The sequence below is a fragment of the Calidris pugnax genome, unplaced genomic scaffold (assembly GCF_001431845.1).
Source record: "Calidris pugnax isolate Ruff unplaced genomic scaffold, ASM143184v1 scaffold63, whole genome shotgun sequence".
Taxonomy (NCBI): Eukaryota; Metazoa; Chordata; class Aves; order Charadriiformes; family Scolopacidae; genus Calidris; species Calidris pugnax.
Window position 1 is genome coordinate 2858963 of NW_015090852.1, and position 22843 is coordinate 2881805.

The following is a 22843-nucleotide window of genomic DNA, read 5'->3' on the forward strand; positions in this document are numbered from 1 at the left end:
TTTCCAAAGAGCCCCAACATACCAGACCGCCGGGTCCCCCCCCCCCCCCAATACCCATGGGTGGCGTGGGGGAGAAAGGGATGGTGTGAAGGTGAACGCGGGTACGGGGGACACGCGTCGGGGTGAGGCTGGTTGGATTCCTGGGCCTGTTTCCCAGAACCTGCCTGGCTTAGCCACCGCTCTGGCTTAACTCTGGGCCCCGGCGGCGGATTGCTTCCCCTTTGCTAACCTTCCCCTCCTCGAACGCCACGCGTTTTCCTCCCCATCCCAAAGAGGGGGGGGCGGGGGGGAGAAAGCGGCACGGGAGGAATCCAACATGAGCAGGCTGATGGCTGCCGTCCCAGTGCAGGCTCAGCAAATGGGGCTCGTGATGGATGAATGTGCAGGGCAAGAAGTAATAAAATGGGCCCCAGTCATGTAATCTTCCATTAAAATGAAATGCATACCAGAAATGAGGCATTTCTGCAGCTTGTACCATCTCCCACGGAAGATCATGAATAAAAGAGGCAAGTGTACTGTTGACAGATGCCGGCATGCATAAAGGACAGTTCCTATAAAGGCAAAGCCCCGGCTAACAGATGGACTAAAGATGTGAGATGCAGGAAGATTTACCAGTCTAAATAATTCAAGGGAATGTCGTATGGGGAGGCAGTGCTGGAGAGGGGAGCCGGCAGAAGGTACAGATGGAAAGGCAGGCCAGGCCTTTCCCACAAACCCATTAAGAACGTCGCTTGTCTGAGTGACAGTATGTCGCACAAGGCACCGGCAGAGATGGGTGGATTTGCCTCTAGCACTCCTTCTGCAAGGTCAGGAGAAGTGGTAATCGCAAAGGTTGCAACTTTCCGAGGGCACGCTTTGCCTCCTGCAAGGCTGCTTTCTCCAGCCTTCCTCCTTCCCCCCCCTCTTCCTCACTGTCCCTTCACCTGCTGCTGGGGAAAACAGGAGCCCAGAGGTCATGCTGAAGCCACGAGTGGAGGTGGCAAAAGCATTCAGTGCTCCTATTGCTCTCGTCAGCCCTGCTGAGTTCTCCAGTGGTGCTTTGGACTTTGAAGGTGCCTGAGTGATGGGTGACCTGGCTGTCTGCAGGAGGATCAGCAGGGTCAAATGCAAGGGGAGGCTCGGCACAACCTTGAAAAGTGGGTGCATTTGTGCAGGCAAAGGGTGCCGTGTGGGAGGGAAAGGGCTGCAGCAAGAGGAGCAGCTGGCGTGGCAAGCAGAAGGGATGCTGGAGTTGTCTTTGCAAGGGTATCAGCACCCCAAAGATGTGGCCAGGAGCTGCAGCATGGTACGCAACCCATTCAGACCTTAATGCCTGAACACAGTCCCTCTTGGACCAAACTGCTGGTGTGCACGGGGCAGCTTGGAGCTGTGGGAATGCTGCATATCCAGGTCTTACAACAGGGAAGTGCGAACATGGGTCTCCCCGGCGTGACCCTACCTGCCTGTGAGTGCAGAAAGTTAAGGGGTTGCTGTTTCACAGGGTGAAAGGGGCTGCCTCAGCTGTCCCCTCCTGGGGGCTTAGGTCCTCCATGCAGGCATCAGTTGGTGGCTTCAAACACTGGTGGGGCACTTGGTGGTCCAGCAGAGCTTGGTGAGGGGATGTGGCTGCTGCATGCAAATAGAGATGTTACCCTACCCTGATACCAGGGTGGAAAAATGGTATGAATCTCCCTGGCCATCAAGAAGAAGGCTGAGAGGGGCTGGCTGAGGGTCTTGGCAGTGCAGGATGCAGGGGATGAGCTGATGTAGGAAGGTGGCACAGGGGACAGGGCATCACGGCAGCTGAGCAGAAGGCTGCTCATCATCTCTGGGGGTGCCCAGGCCCCCTCTCTCCCTGTCCTCGGGGGAGCCTGGGGCTGGCTTGGTGAACGTGAGACATTTTGGGAGAAGAGGGAAGATAAAGGGCAAGATGCAGAGGGTTAGATAGAAGTCAGCGGCAGCTGCTTGGCAGAGATTGTGCGCGCTCTCCGCTTGGAGAGGACGCCTTCCCTGGGCTCGTCAGCCGTCTGCAGCACGGCGATTAATCATTGGTGTCAGAATCCCTAATCCTATTCAATGGAAAACAAACAGCGCGGCATCCAGCCCTGTGCTGAGCCCAGGCAATTAGCATGTTTACATGGACTGGGGAAGCTCAACAAAGAGTGGCCAACGGGGGCCACGGGAAATGAACCCTTGTCAGCCCCTGATGTTCGAAGTGCCCTGGGATCCCTGGGCTCTGACCCAGGCCCAGGCTTGAAATGTGGCTTGAAGCAGTTGAACGCAGCTACTTGCTACCAAAAAAAATGATTTTTCTTGATTAGGGCTCAAGGGTGTGCTAGTGTGGGCAGCCGCTGGAGTGGGGGGCTGTGTCTGATAGGGATGGTCAGCTGGCAAAACAGGAGTCTGAAGGGGATAATGTGTTTACTCGTGGTTTGGCTTTGTGTCAGTTGCAAAAGTAGCAGCCGAAGCCTTTGTAATTCCAGCAAACTCAACCCTCCCACCAGTCCCTTGTCCCCGTTCCTCCTGCCCCTCTCTGGCCTGCGCCGCTGGAGCTACATCTCTGTGGCTGAAATTAGTTCGATGTCCTGTGCTTTGGGTGAGTGCTGAACTCTGCTGGCCTCAGCCCGCTGAAGGGCAGGGCTGGGGACGTGTAGGACCAGTGTCCCTGCTGTGTAAGGGCTGTCCTTGGGAGGCTCAGGCCCCTCGCATAGACTTCAAGGAGGTTTGAGAGATGGGCTACAAGGAGGGATGCAGGACTAAACAGATACACATGTCCCCGGTGTGTGTCCCCAGTGGCTTGCAGCAGCTACCTTAGGTGAAATTGTCTCCCCAAACCAAGAGCAACCCCATGCTTCTTCAAAGGTGGTGGTGATGATCTGCTAAGGAAGAGGCTCTCTGAGTGTGGCTGTGATTTCTGCTCGTAACACACGTACCAGCTCTACACCAGCCAGCCTGCAGCAGGACTTCAAACTGCCCATGTCCTCTATTTTTAGCATTGCACAGTGCACGATTTCTTTGGGACAACCTGCACCCACTCTGTCTCCCATCACAGGATCATTCCCCGGGCTGGGTGAGCTGCATTTGGGGTGAAGTCTGCCCACTATAGGAGAAGATCAGGTTCAAGACCATCAAAGAAACCTGAAGGTACATAAATCCATGGGACGTAATGAAATCCATCCACTGGTCCTGAGGGACCAGGCAGGTGAAGTTGCTAAACTGCTTTCCATTATATTTGAGAACTTGTGGCAGTCTGGTGAAGTTCCCACTGATTGGAAAAGGGGTAACATAATCCCCATTTTCAAAAAGGGAAAAAAGGAAGACCTGGGGAACTACACGCCTGTCAGTCTTACCTCTGTTCCTGGCAACATGATGAAGCAGATCCTCCTGGAACCTCTGCTAAAGCACATGGAAAATAAGGAGGTGATTGGTGACAGCCAACATGGCTTCACCAGGGTCAAGTCATGCCTGATGAATCTGGTGGCCGCCTATGATGGTGCTACAGTGTTGGTGGAAAAGAGAAGAGCAACAGACAACATTTACTTGGACACATGCAAAGCATTTGACACTGTCCTCCGTGACATCCTGGCCTCTGAATTGGAAAGGCATGGATTTGATGGATGGACTACTCGGTGGATAAGGAACTGACTAGATGGCTGCACTCAAAGGCTTGTGGTCAACAGCTCGACGTCCAATTAGCAAGCAGTGACAAGTGGTGTTCCTCAAGGGTCAATACTGGGACTGGTACTGTTTAACATCTTTGTCGGCGACACGGACAGTAGGATTGAGTGCACCCTCAGCAACTTTCCCAATGACACCAAGCTGTGTGGCATGGTCGACGCGCTGGAGGGAAAGGATGCCAGAGGGACTTGGAGAGGCCTGAGAGATGGGCCTGTGGAAACCTCATGAAGTTCAACCAGGCCAAGTCCCAATGACACCAAGCTGTGTGGCATGGTCGACGCGCTGGAGGGAAAGGATGCCAGAGGGACTTGGAGAGGCCTGAGAGATGGGCCTGTGGAAACCTCATGAAGTTCAACCAGGCCAAGTGCAAGGTCCTGCACCTGGGTCACAGCAATCCCAAGCACATTCGGCAGGTGCTGAGGTAAGCCATAGTGCAGAGAGAAGTGCAAGAGGGGATTATTTAACACAAACACAATTTCAAACAGGTAGCAAACAGCAAAGCAAGGGGAGCGAGACATAAGCTACATTTCTGTAGGACCTACCAGACGCTGGGTGATGGTTTAGGTGTGCTGGCAATGGGAAAAACAGAGTTTATGTTGAAGCTTGAAGTGACCTGTGGAGCTTTGGGGCTTGGGAGGGTGGGAGTGAGACAGCCCTCACAAGTACTTGATCCCTCTTGAAATGAAGGGGCTTTCCTGGGTATGCAGCTTTCCGGCTTCCCTCCCAGAAATACGTCTGATTTTGGGGGGTGGAAAAAGAAGATTGATTCAAATAAAAATGTATTTGTATGAGAAAAATTATTTCCTTCCATGAGAAAACACATAGTTTGAGGCAAATTTATGGCTTTGGCCTGGTCATTAATATCTGGTTGTCAAAAAGTATTGGTTTGAACAAAAATATGTTGTAATAAAAATGCATTGTTTTGAAGAAATTTATTGTCCCCATGAAAACCTATTCAATTCAGAAAGATATGTTGATTTCAATGAAAATCTATTTGTTTTAAGAGACAGAGAGAGAGAGAAGTTGTACTCAGCTGAGAACCAGGGGCTTCTCTCCTTACAGTTCACTCTGCAATCCTGCAGTAATTAGGATGGGGAAACCTAGAAAATCAACAAGCAGACAGAGAAGGAAGCCTGTAGGTCTTGCCTGACCAGGGCTCTTGCCTGTGCTCAGTGGTCATCCTCCCAGTTGGAGAAATGTGCCTCAGCTCCCCCAGGGTAGCAAGGGTGATGTGATTGTGTCTGTTCCTTACGGATGGGATGGCTTCTCCCACAAATGGCTCTCCTCACCCTGCAAACCTTAACCTCGTTCACCGAGTGCACATCCCAAGAGGTGGGTGCTCATGTGAACCCACCTTCAGCTGCTACACAAAGGTGCAAATCTTGCAGATGACCTGAGGAGTGTGGAAGACATTCATCTCCCTCTTCATCTCTAAAGCCAGGCCAAACGTGAGCAGTGAGTATGTGTGTTGATGAGTACCTGAAGGTGAGATAGATGTGTCCATAGTGATACTCATAATATTTCTGCTTTTGTGTGGCAGCATAAGGAAAGGGCCTCTTTTAGCTAAAGGGAGCTGCATGGTTTTGTGGTTCTCCCAGCCCTGCTCTGGCATTGGCCTGAGATGGGGCTGAGGTTTGCTATCCTGCCTAAGCCTCTTTCCCCACCAGTGGGGACTGGATGAAATTCGCTCTGAGCTTCAAAGCTGTAATGCTGCCTGAGCCGGGATTATGAGAGGAGCCACTGTGGTATCACCTGAAATCCACCTCCCGGTGCCTCCTGTTTAAAACAATCAGCACATGTTTGCAGTGGGCTTTTTCTTTCATTATGCTCCAGCTCTGCTATTTAATCAGCTTCTTCCTTCCTCTGTTTGTACAAGGTATCGCTAGCCCATATTAAAGGGGGGGAAGGGAAGGTTCAAGATAAAAAAAAAATAAAATAAAAAAATATCGCCTACCCAAGAAATGTCACTGCTGCAGTGTTATCCCCTCCCTGCCAACACACGCTCGGGTTCTGGTGTCAATGGAAAGGTTGCCTCTGATTAATATTAATAAAGAATTAGAGCTGTGTTTGTCATGATCACCTCGTTTGGTATTGCTCTGTGTGGCAGGGGAAAGCAGAGGAAGGAAGGGAAGAGGTCTGCATGACATTCATTAATCATTTCATCAGAAAGGAGTTCAAAGCAAAGCCCTGCCTTAACAAGGGCTGCAGACAGGGATGAGGCCATGTTTATTCAGATGTTCCTCCTTGTGTCTCTGACCTCCCGCCTGGTCATCTGGGGTGGGCCTCCAAAACTAAGATGCTTTTCTAGGATCCAGGGCATTCTATCCCCAAATGTGGGCTGCTTTGGTCTTGGCTAGGTCAAGGTGATGTCGTGTGAAAGTCTGACATAAGTCCACCATTGGTATTTGTGTATTAGTTAAAAAATTACTCTGAATCATCAAATAGCATCTTTGGTTGCCCTTCAAGTCAAGAAGTTTAAGAAACAGTGATGAGACCACCCTTTGAGAAGCTGTGTTTCTCTCAGGCAGTAACATTCTTCTGCATGCTGGGATGAAGAGCTCCTCAGGTCAGGGCCTTCTGCTTGATCTGCAGGTGGGGAGTGGCCAGGAGCTGGGATATATTTGTGAGGCATGGTGATCACTGGGAAAGCTTGGAGTAAGCCCTAGGAAGGCTTGTCCTTCTGTGGGACACTTCCAAATGATGGTTCCTCCTACTAGAAAATAAGTGCCTAAGTTGGAGGACACCAGATACTCCATTGACTAGAAGACCCTACAGATAAGCATATACTTAAAGAACTGTTAGATGGCTCAGTTAGATTCAGTGGCCCGAATCCCATCTGAAACATCTTTACAGAGCTTCTTCTGTAGCAGGCCAGACCTGCCTTTGGCACATGGTGTGGTCGAGAACTTGAGGATGAGTGTTGCAGGAGTTTGAGTTATGCATTTATGCAGATTGGCATATTAAGAGCGAGCAGCTCTGGCTGAGGGTAGCCCTTTGCTTTGGTATCACAATACCCAAGTCAGTCTTGGCTGATGTTAGCATAAGGGCCTAATGTGGGCAATTTATCTAGACTTTTAGTGGTATTTTTGTTTCTTAAACATGTGGAGATTCCCATAAATCTTGGCTTAGTCTAACACATCTGTGTGTGGCCAGAACTGGTCTCTGCTTTCTTCCATTCTGTATTTTCTGGATCCAAGACCAGAAAGCAATACACATACACATATAGCAAAAGCTCTCTGTATTAAGAATTTACTGCTTAACCACCTTCTTACTCCCTTTTCCCTCTCCTTTCTTTTTTTGGTGGATGCTATTTATTATTCAAATGTGGGGAGAGTCGAGCCAAGTGGTGCATTGCTCTCATTAATTATTCTCTGGGATTAAGGAATCAGTTAAAACCATATCTCCCTTAATCCTGTTTTATTAATTTTATATTCTTGGCAAAAAAAGAAGAAAAACAACAACCCCCCAAACCTCTTTACAAAGGGATCATGCAGCTTTCTGCTGGGACCCTGAGAACAGGAGGTCTCTGGTGTTCCATGGATGCTCGTTTTTTTAATTTGATAAAATAAATTAGCACAGGATTAGAGCCTTCCTGCACAGCATAGCTCAACTCTGGTTACCACCTTATGGGAGGCATTAAGCATCTTTTTGGTTGCAGGGAGGTGAAATGCGAGTGTGCCTGCCCCTTTGATCCTGTGAAAGAGGGAGCTTTCCTCTGGGTAACAGCACAGCTTGTGTCCTCTCCTCCCCACCCGGCCACTGCCAAAGGGGCTGCCTTCTGCCAGCGACAAGTTCTGTGTTGGATGAGGTGGACCCTGCCTGCTCAGATGCGTGCACGAGCCCATCAGCTCGTTTCATGTAGCAGCCAGAGGTGAAAACTGTAATTAGCCTCTTCCTTTCGCGATGCTATGAAGATATAAATGAAATAGCTTTCTCTAAGACAGCAGAGACTTGATTCCCCAGAGTGAAGGTTTGGGCTGGGAAATGGCAGAGAGAGAGAATGGGAAAATGGAAGTGGAGCTTTTGGAGGTTTCATCTCCAAAAGAGGTGGCAGAGGTCCTCCAGCTGGTGCTGTCATCCAGGACCTTCACAATTCTTCTGGCATGAGAAATGTGAGGAGGCCAGGCTGCGAGGGAGCAACCTGTCACCACAATGCATGCCTAGTGGCCTCTAGACTGCTTGTTTTATGTGACTGCCAGACAGGAGAGAAAGGACAGTGGTGGTGTGTGGCTATGTGACCTATTCTTTGGGCAGAGGGGAACTTGCACTGGACTTCCAGGAGCAAGATGGAACCAGTCCCAAAGGGGCTGAGGTTTGCAAGGCACAGGGAGCTGAACTGTGAGCACTGGGCTCAGCCTCTCAAGGCTCACACTGAGCAGCATGATGGTTCCTCAGCTAGATGAAATTTCTTGGGTGGCTTTTGGGACATCCATGCTGTGGAGGTATTTAAACTGGAATTGGTGGGACAGTGCTCAGAGCTCTGCAGTGCAAAATAAGGGATTGGTGAAACAGGTTGTGTCAAAAAAGAGACTGTGGTGGCTGCATGGCCCATACATTCTTGTCCTGTGCTTGTCTTGAAGTTGAAGGCGGCTGTCCTCACCCCCTACTGAGTTGGGCACTGGGGATGCATTACTGTTTACCTTTAATCTTTCATTAAGTAAGGCTTTTAAAGCAGAATTTTTGCCTGAAATATTGCTAGGTGTTTTCTCCCTGGAGAGGGTGTCTTGTTTGCCGATAATGACAGTGGCTTAGACATGAGCCTGCAATGATGCCAGCTGGGCAGGGTTGCGATGGAGGGAGGTCTGTCCTATGGTGTGGGAGCAGATATTCACTCCACCACTGTGCAGGGCTGCACAGATTAGCAGGTGTTGGCAGATACATACTTATGTCCTGTCGGCCTCGGAGTCACTTGTAAAAGCTGCACCTTCTTTTGAGCGTGTCTTTGACTCACTGAGTCTCTTCTGGTCTTGCCTGACCTCACCTGAACACCTTTGCTGCAGAATTGAGAATCATGCTAAAAGTCTCTGGGGTTGTTTTGTTGGCTCTTGTTATGGAAATTCCCACAATTTCAGTCATCTGAGCAGTGCAGAGATATTTGCAAAAGATCTTCCATCCAGTATTTATTTGTACAAGAAAGTTGTGATCGGAGGCTGTGCAGACCCTACAATAATACAGATACAAGCAAAATATCTTCAGGGCTGGATTTGTCAAAGATCCCAAACCAAGGTATTTCTGTTTCCTCTGTTTTTTTCTCTACCAACCAGGGATTTCTTTTCTCCCACAAAGTATTTGTTGTGGTTCTTTTGTTTGTGAAAAGTCCCTAGGTAGCAGGGAAGTTTACTTTTATAAAAAATACGTGGTTCCTTTGGAGGAAAAATAGAAAGCGAATGGCTTAATTTGTTTTATTCAGTCCAGGAGCAACTTCCTAACTTGCTGCTCTATCTTGTTCTTCTGTTAGTGAAGCCAGCAGGGAGCAAGGGATTGTCCTACATGTGTTAGGGTACAAATAAGATCCAGGCAGGATTTCATGGTTTGGTAACTCTGTGCCCTATGGAAACTCCCTGGGATCCAGCAAAATGTCAGGTTGATTCCAAACAAATTGTGTCTTATCTCAGCCTGAAAGCCCCCAAACTGGATGGGTGGTGGGGTGGGATGCATGGAGCTGTTTGGAAGCGAGTGGTGCTCTGGTTCTAGAGAAATGTGGCATCCTCCTAGTGATGCCAACGAAAAGTTGAATTAGGCTTTATCCCACTCCTGAAATACCATGTTGGCTGGAGTGTGGCTCACAAAAAGGTGCTTTTTCAGTAGTATTCGGGCAGAAAATCTGATCTGTGCTGATGCCTGGCTAAGCTTGTTCTGTTTGGAGCAACAGGGTCCTTCCCTGTTGCTGGAGACGTGTTGTGACATGGCTGGAGCAGCCTTGCCTCTCTGTGGGGCCATGAGCCAAACAGGGGTGTGGGTTGTGAGCACCACTAGAATTAGCCTTAGTGGTCACTGGCTTTAAAAAAGCTGAGAAAAAGCGCAAAAGACAATGATAAAGAATGTCTTCTGGTGGCCTGGTGGTGTCTTGATCTTGTTTCCAATCTTTTGGGTGAGAGAAGAGCTATTTTCAGTTAATTTGTATTGCGGAGCGTCGCTGATGCACTGGTGAAGGAGACCTCGCACAGCCGTGCACAAGGCAAGCCAAAAAAACAAAGGCGTGTATTCTCAGATTTGAGGTAGGAATTATATACACTTAGAGTCATGAACTCTGGGTAATAATTGAAAGGTCAGATTGATGAGAGCAGCCTCCGAGATACGATTTCTATGACAGCTTGATGGATGCCCCACTATCAAGGTGTGCTTTTAATCATAATCTCATTACTCCACTTCTTATGGTTCGACTCACCTAAACTCATGGGAGGAATCAGGGGCCACCTCTAAAATGTGAATCGGCTTTTATTTGGAGGAAGAAGACTTGAGTGGTTGGGAAAACAGAAAGGAAAGAAATGAGCCAAAAAAGGGAAAAAAAGGCCTCCCTGGCTGAGGATGAGTCAAGAGCGGGCATGAGAGCAACACCCTCATTTCTCCAGAACGCTTCTCTGAATATCTTTCTGCTGGCTGGGACAAGTACTGATGATCTGAAGCAAAGAAGGGAGACTTGAACCTCTCCTAACATCAGCATGTGTCATGCCCATGAATCTTGCTGCATTGCTGCCCCTGAGAGCCTGGGCATGGGGCCTGTGAAGAGATGGCCATTACACCTCTCCCAGGCATGAGAGGAGCTTCGTTTTGGGGAGAAATCCAATGCTGGCTGGTCACGTTGTCATGGTTTAGCCCCAGCCGGCAACTAAGACCATGCAGCTGCTCGCTCGCTTCTCCCCCTCCTGCCTGGAAGGGTAGGAAGAAGAGGGAGAAAAGGAGGGGAAAGGAAAAAAAACCTTCTGTGTTGAGATAAAGACAGCTTAATAGATCAATAACAGAAAATGAAAATAACAATAATAATAATAATGGTAAAAGAATATACAAAATAAGTGATACAACACAAGTTGCTCTCACCACCCGGTGATTGGTTGCCCAGCCCATCATGAGCAGTGATTGTGGACTCCTGTCTCTTGGCCAACCCCCATTTATATTCCAATCATGACATCTACAGTATGGAATATTGCACTGGCCAGCTTGTTCTGTCTATGCTCCTTCTCAGTTTCTGTGGGAAGTTGAAAAATGTCCTTGACCAATATAAACATCACCTGGCAACAACTAAAACAATAGGCATTGTTGACATTCCTTTCATACTAATCTGAAACACAGCAGCCACCAGAAAGAAAATTAACCCTATCCCAGCTGAATGCAGGACACACTTGCTGTGATCTATTCATCCAAAATCCATGCTGAAGATTCCTGGTGATGGCCAACTCTAAAATGCCTATGTGCTGATGGAGAGCATCAGCTTCTAGCAAAGGGTCCCTGAGCCTTGGAGAAGGCCAAAGCCTTTTTTTGAGGTTATGGTGCACAGGGCCTGAGAAGATAAAGCTGAGCTTTATGCCAACCAGGCACTGAGGGGACAGCATCTCTTTTCTTTGCAATAAAAACCAAGAAGCCCTGGAGAATCGCCACATCCACTGGCCCATCTATTGCTGTAGCCTTGCAGAACTTGCACCATTGGCCACATCTGTGATGGGGGGTGTGGCCCTTTTCCTGTATCGTCATCAGCACCTTAATCCAAGGGGACTGGCTAATGGTGGCTCCCAAAAAGCATCCTCATGGGCTCCCCTGTGAGAGCTCAGTGGCAAGGCTGGAGGGTGCTGGGGTGGCACCGTGCGTCCCGTCAGCAGATCCTGCAATTCATCCTCGCCTCTCTGGAACCTCCTGGAAGAGTTAGTATGGAAATTTCAACCTATTTTTAAGGGTTATTTTCACTCAAGTGAAATCTATCAAAGAAGGAGGGTTATTTTTACAGCGCGCAGCAACTGCCGGTTGCCATGGCAGCGGGCCGGGCGAAATGCAATAAAGCATCCCTCTGTTATCGTAAACACAAAGGGAACCACGGGCACCAAAGAAGAAAGGCGATTGTCATGGGGGGAGGAAGGCAACCCCGTGGTGCGCTCACCAAGACCTGGTGCCTATCTGGGTTTGAGGAGCTACGTCTGGCAAGATGTTATGGGGTCCTCTGTGCCCATGCGGGGTCCAGCGAGCCAAGAGGAGTGACCCTCTCTGAGCTCCCCGCCATGAATGTTGAGGGCACTGATATGTCAGCCTGAGATGAACTTTTTCCCTTTTCATTTGGAAAAACTTGGAAGAAGTTTAGAAAATGCATCACCTAAAGAGGGGTGTGGGGAAACCTCTGTTTGTTTTTTTTTTAAATTTGACTTCCAGGACAAGGAGCAGTCAGCTGGGGAGGTCTCCTCTTTTAAATGTTTGCAGACTGTGAAGAGATTTTGCAGGTGATAAGAGGGTTCATCCTCTCCATCTCTTCCAAGTGTGTTCTGTCTCTGTAAATTTAAGTGCCCCATTTAACTGCAGCAGCTGAACATGTGTATAACTGAAGTACCCCTGATGCTGCTGGGCCCCAGAGAGGCTTGGTGAGTGAAGGTACAAGCAACTCCCAGAGAGGTGGAGGACCCCAGTTGGGATCTCCCTGTTGAGGTGTGATCATCCATGTGTCTGAACCCTTGGGTATCCCAGCAGCATCAGGGGACACAACCAGAAACCTCATCAACCTCTTGAGGTATGTGTTTCGTCCCTGAAGCCTGTGCTGCTGTGTCTTTGGTGCTGCTGTTGTGGGTATATGGAAGCCACATGGCTGGCCCTCATTGCTCTTCCCTCCCAAGATGCATATTGTCCTAAGGTGGCACATTTTGGGTGCATGAGGGCTGGCTGGGCAGGGTAAAGCCTGACACAACCGTCACCATGTACTGAAGCTCTCTCTTGAGCCCCCACTGAGGCAATTGCCAGTGATGTGGAGGGAGAGAAAACTGGAACAGGACTGGGCTTCCTCACCACATACATAGAAACCTCTTCAAGAAATTGAGAGGGTTTTGGGGGAAGTTCCAGGCACCTAGAATGCTTTTGTTTAAAAGCATCTTGAAGTGGGTACCAAAAAAACAGACCATCCAAAATGGCTTTCCATTTTGGCTCACCCTAGAGATGTTACCGCGGTCTTGGGATTGTCACTTAGCTGGAAAAGGCTTAGGAAAAAGCCAGTGGTTTTTAATTTCAAGATGTGGGCCAAAAACCCAGCAGGTTTTTGATGTGTTTGCCATAAGCTTGGCAGGTTAGAGCAAGGGCTGATGAAGACCAGTCTTCCTCATCCTTTTCCCCATGGAAGCTGAGTTATCCTTTGCTGACCCTTGCAGAACAAGCTCTCCGAATACACCATCTCCCAAACCAGCCTAAGGTCAGTCCCACCCTAATAAATATAGAACCTCAAGGACACATGCAGCAGTTGGGTGTCCCGTTGCCAATGAATGGCAGGGTGGGTGTGAAAAAAAGTCAATCTCTTTCAGCAACCAAGAGTCCCTCACCTGCCTTATGCAGATCCAAGATCCTGCTATAGGGTTTGCAGAGCAATTGTTTTGGAGATGTGGGGCTTTGCTTTTTCAGCAACTCATAAACAGGGAAAAAGGAACAAAGGCAAGACTTGCTGTGCAGCAGCGTGTGTATAAATAGATCCCTGGGAGGGTGAGACCAGCAGGAGGGAAGAGATCGAGACAATTTCTCTTTCCAAAGGAACAGTCTTGACGCTGCTTGCCTTTGTGGCTGAACCCTGTAGTATCAGGTCATTGCTCCTTGTGCCCAGGGCTCACTTATCTAGGCAAATATTGTGTAAAAAATCCTGCTACTTGCCGGGGAAAGGGGGTTTGCTCCATTTTTTTAAAAAGGTTAATGTTTTTTTTATTGAATAGTAAGGAAAAAAATTATGATAACGCTCAGGTGGGGATGTATCTCATCTAAAAGGGTTTATAATGATTGGGGGTTATATTGAATGATTATAAAGTCAATAAGCAGGGCATGTGGCTATCTGGGTGTCCCTCTGAGGAAGAGCTCAAATTAGCTCCGCCAGGCCCGTGGCATTTAGCCAAACTCTTGCTTGGGGAGCATTTTCACCAAGGTCTTCCCCAAAGCAAAGCCAAGGAGCACTTTCCCAGGGGACTCAGGTCCTAGCCCTCCCGCTGACAGCACGCTACAATATACTGGCAGAGTGCTAGATGATCTCTTTGAGATTAAACTTAATTCACAACTCTTTAACCTCAGGTTCTCGTTCATAAGTGTTTCATTATTAAGGGGTGAGTACATGGCAGCTTCATTCTTTAATAGTGTATATAGCATGTTACACTTTACAATGCATTAGCAATAAATGCTTAATGGAAGAGGCTATATCAAGCTGTTAGATAGAAAGCCTATTATAAAATGTGGGTTCCTGCTAAAACAATGCGTGCGTCTGTTTAACACCTGATGTTAACTCAGAAAGCGTGTTAGAAAGCGCTGCTCTTTGGCACAGAGAAAATAAGGAGCACTTTATGTATTAAAGTGTCACCAAAATTTCCCCGCTTGTTTAAAACAATCTTGAGAAAATGTTGTCTAAAAGGTAGCTGTCTGAGATGAGAAGTCTGGAGGAATCCGTCGGAGGCGGGGGCTGGGGGTACCTGGGGTGGGAGGTGATGTGCAGCCAGGCTGGGTCAGGCCTGCCCAGCACAGCATGGAGATAAACTGCTTTTAAAGCTGGACTCATGGAAAAGTTGTTTGGAAAGGATCCCTGAAGGTCTCCAGCACAATCTCTCCTTGGAAGTGGGACTGTCCCCAGCACTACATCAGGCTGGCTGTGGCTTGGTCCAGCTGAACATTGCAACCTTCTGAGGATGCAGAGTCAGCACCTTGTTCCAGTGCTGCCCTGGTCTCCTGGTGCAAATCCTACCCACCAAAACCTTTAGCCCTCTGGGAAGAGATTGCCTCAATCAAGCCACTCTGGAGGATGAGGCCTCAAGCTTTTTTAGCATTTTTAGCACAAACCCAAGCTGTCATTTCTGGGGTCTGGATGCGCCCTGAAGGTCTCCAGCACAATCTCTCCTTGGAAGTGGGACTGTCCCCAGCACTACATCAGGCTGGCTGTGGCTTGGTCCAGCTGAACATTGCAACCTTCTGAGGATGCAGAGTCAGCACCTTGTTCCAGTGCTGCCCTGGTCTCCTGGTGCAAATCCTACCCACCAAAACCTTTAGCCCTCTGGGAAGAGATTGCCTCAATCAAGCCACTCTGGAGGATGAGGCCTCAAGCTTTTTTAGCATTTTTAGCACAAACCCAAGCTGTCATTTCTGGGGTCTGGATGTGTTTGACCCAGCTTGAGCTATGTGCCCAACATCCCAGTTCACCAGTGAAGTTCAGCTCTTCCTATTTGTGAGGTCTAACCTTGAGTCCAGCTCCTCTGGGGCTGAAAGCCAGCAGTGCATTGGGGAGAGTATGTTTTGGGGCACATAAACCTGCTCACCATACTTAAGCCCAGGCAATGCATGGTGCACCCTGCAAAACCCATGATGACTTTGAGACCAGCATAACTGGACTGGGATTCTTGGACTTCCAAAATAGGCCGGCTATTCCACACCGTTACTCTTCAGTCCTGACCCCTCTGTCTTATTCCAGTGCTTCAGCAGTTAAATGGAAAATGGTGTCTGAGAAGATTAGAATTAAGTTATTAAAGCATCTGGACACTTTTAAGAGGATTGCTGAGCGTCGTAGTACTCAAGATTGACTTGAGAATTTGGGGGTGGATTTGCAGCTGGAAGAAATTCCTCATGTACTGTATACCTGCCCCTTGTGTATATGTTAGCATACTTGGCACAGATGTCTCTTTGTTTCCGTACAGGAAACTAATTGCCTTTCTTGTTTCAGTCTGAAGTTTTCCTGTGTCATTCTGTAAATAATGAGAGGCATTTCTCAAAGTTTGCCAGGCGCCTTTGTCTCTCCTGACGGCGCTTCAGCTGCTTGCCCTGCACTAGAAGAGCATCCTCCTTGCTGGAAACCTGGTGTCATCTCAGCAGGGTCTGCGCTGGCCCTGAGGTTTGTCAGCTGGGAGATGTCCTGCAGGGAAGCAAAAGCAGGAAGAAGCAGGTTTTGTGTGAGAGTGACAAGCTTTGCCTTTGAGCTTGCTCTAACTTCCAGATTTTTGTGTGAATTCCCACCCTGGAGATTAAAGTCCCTTATTTATCCACAACACAGCAGGGGCTTAGACAGCAGCACCAGCTAACACCTCCGGTGACCCACGGGGATGTGACCCACAGGGGTGCAGCTCTTGCCTGGTAGGGACGATGTGCTAACAGGGAAAGGGAATTTTCTCAGCCCATGAATGCATCTGACCTTCTATTTCCCTTCATGTGTCTTTTAGAGGCTGAATTTTTGGTAAGCAGTCTTTCCTTGGCTATAAGATATATCTCCTGAGGTTTAAAGAAGAGCATAAGATCAGAGCTTGTGACAGAATCTGAAAGAATGTGATGCCATGATGGAAATCCAGTGCTCTACTCCTGGTACCAAATGATGGTTTGCTACAGACCCGTGGGAGAAGAGAAATCCTCAGAGCTTTCCCAGGAAGGATGCTGGAACAGACACAGAATAAAAGAGGAATGAGAGAGCCTATAGCTAGCCTGAAATTGTGCCCACTGCTCCAATTTGATGTGAAAGAGGAATTCAGGTCAGTAGTGAGCGAGCAGATGTGAATGCAAGGTGCAGAAGGGTTTGCTGCTGTAAACTAACCAGAGTTTACAGGTGCTTGAGCAGCGGAAGGGGAGGTTTGTCCTGTGGGAGAAGGGAGGATCAGTTCTAGTCATGGGTCAGTGACTTCCCAGATCCACCCAAATCAGGAAGAAAGATTCTGGAGTGCTCCTGAGATCTTGGCACATGTGTTGATTGAGCCTTGTGAGCAGAGGGTGCTGCAGCTGGTGCACAGCAGCGGTCAGCATCATGGCAGTGGCATGAAGCTGGTGTCAGGCAGGGTTTGGTAGTGGGGAGCAGCAAGGACCCTTCAGTGCTGCTGACCTCCATGCTGTCCCCCATCCTTGCCCATCCCTCTGCACCAGCTGCCATGCAGTGGCCAGTGGGGTCCAGGCAGGGCTGCTCGAGTGGCCCCATCCAAGCCACTTGCAACTTGGTGCTATTCCTGCTTTCTTGTTTTGTTGTTACCACCACAACTCTGCTTTCTACGGTATAATTTTTGGCTATGGTATAATTGAGGGGCTTGCAGTCAGCAAAGGAGCACCAAGGAGGGCTGGTGGGGAGAGATGAGTGTGGTTTTAGCTGGTTGAAAACCACCTGGGAAGATCTCTGGGTAGCAAGATGTTGTTGGAGATGTCTACATGGGGCTTTCACTGCCTCTGCAATGCATTGGGTTGTGTCAGTGCTCCCAGCACAGCTTCCTGTGCCTGCCCAGGAGCATGGCTGCAGAGATGGGGTGGCTGGGAGGGGATGCTGAGCCGTGCCTCAGTTTCCCCTTCTCGGTGCTCAGCATTGGGAGCCGGTGGGCCAGCTGAAGGGCAGTGAGGAGGTGGTGAGTGGTGTTGGGCTGGCTTGCCAGCATTTGGGGCTGTGCAGCACGCTCCGGCTGGCTGCCCTTCCCGCTGGGGTGGCTATTTATCAGGAAGGAAGCTGTCAGGGAGGGATGAGCATCCTGAGCCGGCTCAAGCCATCAGATCTCTGTCAAGGATTTGGCCTGGACTTTTATTACCTGTCCCTCTTGTCACTTTTGTGTGAGAGGAAGCAGGGACATAGGAGGTACCTGGTGACTTTGGGACTGTCACATCTGCTGCAGGGGGGACAGTGCAGCTTGTGACAAGCCGGTGTCATTAGCGCTGGCCTCCAAGGCTGCTGCCAGTCGGGATTTACTGCCCACGTCCCTGGGACCATCCGTGCTGCCCCTCATCCAGAGCATGGCTGAGGCATGGCCCAGAGCTCAGCACCGCTCAGGATGCGTCCCTGGGCAAGGAGCTACTATCTCATCTCCTTCCTTGCCACGGGGAGGGGGGAAACGCTGCGGCAGCGCTAATTGCAGAGGGCTCTTGCTTTTGGCAAGCAGGCTGCCAATCACCCCGTGCTCCCCTGCTCCTGCCGCAGCGCCGGGCATCGCTTCGGCTGTGTCACGGTTTGCTCTGACATGGGCCCGATGCCTGGACCACACCAGGGCAGTGATGAGCAGTAATTGGGTCCCCCCCATCCCACCACCGTGGTGGAGGCGTTGAGTGCCTCTGCAACCACCTAAGGAAGAGCTCGGGTGCTGAGACCTTTCAGGTGGAGACAGATCTGCCAGGTGTTGATTTTTGCTGGCCGTGGGCTTGATCTGCAATCACAGGAACCATTTCTCAGCTGGGGTAAAGTGGTAAATTGGCAGCACCTTGCCAGCTTGTACCGGTCACAGGTGGGAGGCAGGAGCTGCGGGATGACCCCAAGAGTGTTTTGAGAAGCACTGGTCTGTAGGTATCATCTCAGAGGGGGCTGACATGCACTTTTAGAGGTGCTTAAATGCATTTTTAAGTCTGCCCACTGCAGGCATGGCTGGTGCCTGGCCAAGGTGGCTGCAAACGCAGGATGCTGCTGGTCTGTGTGTGCCGAGAGGTCCCCTCCATCCCCACAGGAACAGCATTGCATGAGCTGCTGCTGGCAGCCTGTGGTTCCTACGGGGTCTGTTCTGGCTTTGCTTTAGTTTGGGAAAGGGCACCTGCATCCCCAGCCAAGTGAATTCGGAGTAAGAAAGGAGTCACTGCAGAGAGTGGATGTTTGTTGCAGGTGATGGCACCAGGAATAACACTGCAGCTCCTGATGTGCCAGTACTCACATCACCACTGAAGCCCACCTCCCCTCATTATTCCCCTCATAGAATCATAGAATGGTTTGGGTTGGAAGGGACCTCAAAGATCATCTAGTTCCAACCCCCCTGCCATGGGCAGGGACACCTCCCACCAGAGCAGGTTGCTCAAAGCCCCATCCAGCCTGGCCTTGAACACTTCCAGGGATGGGGCATCCACAACCTCCCTGGGCAACCTGTTCCAGTGTCTCACCACCCTCACAGCAAAAAATTTCTTCCTGAGATCTAATCTGAATCTTTTTTCTTCCAATTTAAAACCATTTCCCCTTGTCCTATCATTACCCTTCCTGGCAAAGAGTCCCTCGTAGTGCTTACTTTTCTGGTTTTCTCCAACTTTGTCATTTTCAAGGGTTCTTTGTGTATTTTCCCCAGCTCCTTTCACCTCCTCATCTGAGTGGCTGTGTGTGTGGGCAGCGTACTTCAGTAGTGATTGCAATAGCGATGAAGGATGTTTTTGATGTCAGGGCTGGCCAGGGAGGTGGGGAATGTTGTCTTCTCTATCGCCGTCACGCTGATGTGCTGCTAGCAGCACCCCCTTCTCATCTTCCCACCTCCTGGGAGGCAGCATGTGATGCCTTCCTTGCATTCACGAGGGCTGCTGCTGCTCGCTCCAGATCAGCTTGTTGCGCGGCGTCAAGAGCAACACATCCCCTTGACAGCACGTCTGCAATTACTGGGAGACATTTTTGCCTGTAGCTCCACATCCCTCCTGCAGTTTCAGCAATAACAGCTTTGTCTTGGGTATTTTACCCAATTTCTTGCAATCAGGGGACTTAGGCAGCTATTTTTGGCTTAGAACCTGGTCATCATGAGAAAGAATTTGAGCGCTTTTCTCGCTTTATCTGCCCAGGCTTTTTGCTGCGCTGCCACCATTCTCTGCAGCAAGTGCTATGGGCTGACACTTGGTTAGTCCTGGGGTGAATGATGGATGTCAGTGGTTTAGGACCACCACGAGGTCTTATGTGGTTTCTCCCTGATGCCCTGTGGTGCTGCTGCTGCTGCCGCCTGGCCATGATGCCTTCCCCAGTGGTTTCCCTGCCAGCGGGACCTGCCCTCCCATGAGGAGTCCTGGCATCTGGAGCGCAGGTCTCACTGACGTCCCCCTTCCACAGGGCAACCTCTGGGACCAAAATCTGATAAATAGCCCGTTTACAAGTGCAAATCCTGGAGTTCTTGAGGTCCCAGGAGGCTACCAAAACCCTGCTGATGCATCTGCTCTGCTGAAAAACGTGGCTTCTGCTATCACAGCTCAGCTCCTGCTCCCTGAGCAAGTGGAAGTGCTGCTGGGCTGTCTCCCTTTAGGGCTGAGGCTGCCAGGGCTCAGCCCCCCATTTTGTATGTGCCCCTGCAAGCTCAGCATCACCCTGCTGCCTTCTGCCAGGTAGGTTTTAAGCTTTTAAAGCACAATCATGAGACCTAACGGACAATCGGATAGGGGCAGAAACATCATTTTGTGGGAGCCCCCCAAAACTGTTTCCTTGAAGAGATCCTTTCTACCTCATCATAGCTACTTTGTGTTTGTGTTTTCCAAGCATTTTTTACCACATTAATGATTACAGTGAAACAGGATTCTTATTGGCAGCACAAATCACCCTTTCAAGATGACACCAGCACTTACGGTCTTATTACTGTCATTAACAAGATTATTATTATGACTTTGCCATGCTCTCCCTTTCTAAAGGAAGCAATTCAAATCCAAATATTCTGGCCTAAAAATATTCCATCCTCATTTGCCTCTCTAACCAAAAAAGAGGTCACACCAGCCTTTCTGGGTAATAGAAGAGCATCTTTCTCTGGATGTACTTTTGCTGTGTTTTAGGTTATCAACCACACTTCTCAGGCTTGTGTTTTCCTAATTGTTCATCTGTGGAATTCAGGTGTCTCGGAGCTCAGCAGTGGACTCCAGTCTTCTGCAGCCTCTCCCTGCTTTGCTGGGTGGGTATGGAGCCAGGGTCTCCAGCTGTGGAGAGCAGCAAGCATTGCTCTGTGGAAAGCTGCCACTACCAGATGTTGGCCAGGTGTCACCCAGTGTGATCTGCCCAAAACACCTGAAGGTAATCCAGGGAATTGATCCCAACATATCATTTAAGAAGAGATGCCTCTCTCCTTTTACCTGAGCTTCAGGATGCCATCAGCCCCATCCATCGAGTGGGCTGGATTTTTGGCTATCCTGAAACTAGCTGCCAGACAGCAAAAAAGGGAGCTGACAGGGTGTTTGTCACAGATGGGACTGTCCTCGCCAGGCTGAAGGTAGCTGGATGATAGGGTACTCAGGAGAGGACACATTGTTCCTCGTCTTGGCTGTTATGGCTTTACAAATGACTATTCCAAGCTGAGTTCCAAAATGGTGTCGTGGCTTTCGCTGCTGTCATCAATTGCCATCAACACTGCATTTAGCTGACATAATTACTTATTGTTACAATCAGTGCCCATTAGGTTAAAGCTAAATTACAGTCTCAGTCCTTGGGAACTGCCTATTACATCCATATGAATACGCAAAGTTCATCACTCATGATTAACGTTGCTACAGTGAATACAAAAGGAATTAGTGAGGACCTGTCACTTATTGTAAAGTGCTGCCAGATTATGGTATCAGAAATGATGTGTCAACTGTTAAAACTTAATAATCCATGCTGGAGTGCTGTATCTGATTATAACACTGATCAAAGGAGAGGCCTGATTGGCACTCGGAAACCGAGGCTGGGTGGTTATGAGACCGATAACCTACATGGGTCAGGAGTCGTTGACCACACGCCGGAGCCGTGGCTCGGTGTGCTCACCCCCTAGCCCCAGGAGCCACAAGGGGCTGAGGACCCTCCTGGGTGCATGTGCTTTGATGCTGGTGTGGTCAGGAAAAGATCTATGGGTCCGTGGTCCATGGACATGTGTTTGAGCCAGGAGGATGGATGCGGCTCCCAGCCAGGAGCCTCCTTATTCTGGCAGGAGAGCCTGGGAATCCCAGGCTGAGATTCGGTCGCCCTCCACTCTGGCTGATGGTGTGAATCACTCTGCTACAGCCAGGATTGCCATTTCCAGACCCTGTCTCTTACACTGATGGCACCTGAGTGGAGTTTGGGAGCAAATTTCCCCAAATGTGGGGTGGGAGGACCTGGGAGGTCTCCCTGTCTGGTTGCGTTAATTTCCATGGGGGAAAAGCAGTGTGCAATTATGTATGTATTGGTGAATGTTTATATATGTGAGTATACATGTGTGCATGTGTGTGTGAATCTAGAAAAACTCCTAAGATTTTCTTTTGATGTTGCTCAAAGGGATTGTCTGATTTTTCTAATTTGAAAAGACTTTTTGTTTTGAAATTGGGTTTTTTGCATTTTTCTTTCAAAGTCTTGAGACTGAAGAAGATATTTTACTTAACCTCAAACACTGTAATGCTGTTTTTTTCTTTTTTTTTTTCTTTCTTTTTTTGTTTTGTTTTTTTTTTTTTTTCCTTAGAAGCATCCTACAAGCAAACACAAAGACCTGTTGTTGACCTCTGCTAAGGATGTCGTCCTGGGAAGAAGAGCTGAACCACACAGGCTGAAGCACATGGCCTTGACAGAGGTTGGGGGGCTGTAAATCTGCAGCTGGCCCCTGCTAACCCCTCAAGGCAGGCTCTGGCTGAACCAAGCGACGGCACAGACCCTCCAAATAGATGGCATTTTGCTTCTCATCCAGCAGCGTGCCTGGAGCCAGGATGTGGGTAGGTTCTCATCCATGGCTGGGGTTTGTGTGGGACCATTTTTGGGTTGTAAGCCACACACCAAAATCCCGTTTGCTCTTCCTCATAGCGCTTCATTTTTGTTCACGGCTACTGGTTGCAGGTGTTTACCACTGGTCACGGCCTGATTTGCAGCTGACAGCCAGACACTTCATACCAGCACATTTACACGATCCCTTACCAGGTTACACTTCCTGACAGCATTTTGCATCTCCACGAAAGAGTAGTTAAAACTCTTGTAGGTCTTTGGTCAAAGGCTCTGGAACACTTTGCCTGACTTCTGGCAAGTGCCGTGCTTTCTGCTCTTGCTGTCACGATGGCAGTGCCCCAGTAGATGACAGAGGCATATTTGTCCTTTTGATGCAGGGTCATCCTTGCTGCTAGACAGTCCTCGCTGTCTGAGTAGCCAGCAGTAAGGGCTGTTCCTCTGCCTGTGGCCATCTCAGTTGGTGCATGGGAGCTGAAGGTTGCCCTCGTGCCTCCAGGTGGTTTAACCATTTTTGTTCTCCGGGGAAGGTTCATCTCTATTCCTTTCAGCAGATAACTCCCTAACACCTTCTCCACTGAAACGGGATTGCAACATGACCACCTAGACTCACTATTGCTTCTGAGCAGAAAGAAATAGCAGGTCTGGGGGGCTTCCAGGCTA

At 49.3% G+C, this 22843-nt stretch overlaps 1 long non-coding RNA gene across 1 annotated transcript in view; it reads left to right on the forward strand.

The window, feature by feature from the left end:
• LOC106888875 overlaps window positions 1-22843 on the forward strand; it is a 35575-nt gene that overhangs the window by 1912 nt on the left and 10820 nt on the right. The window contains exon 2 of the long non-coding RNA XR_001412214.1: window positions 21930-22176. This is a non-coding gene — a long non-coding RNA (uncharacterized LOC106888875). The remainder of the gene's footprint in view (window positions 1-21929; window positions 22177-22843) is intronic.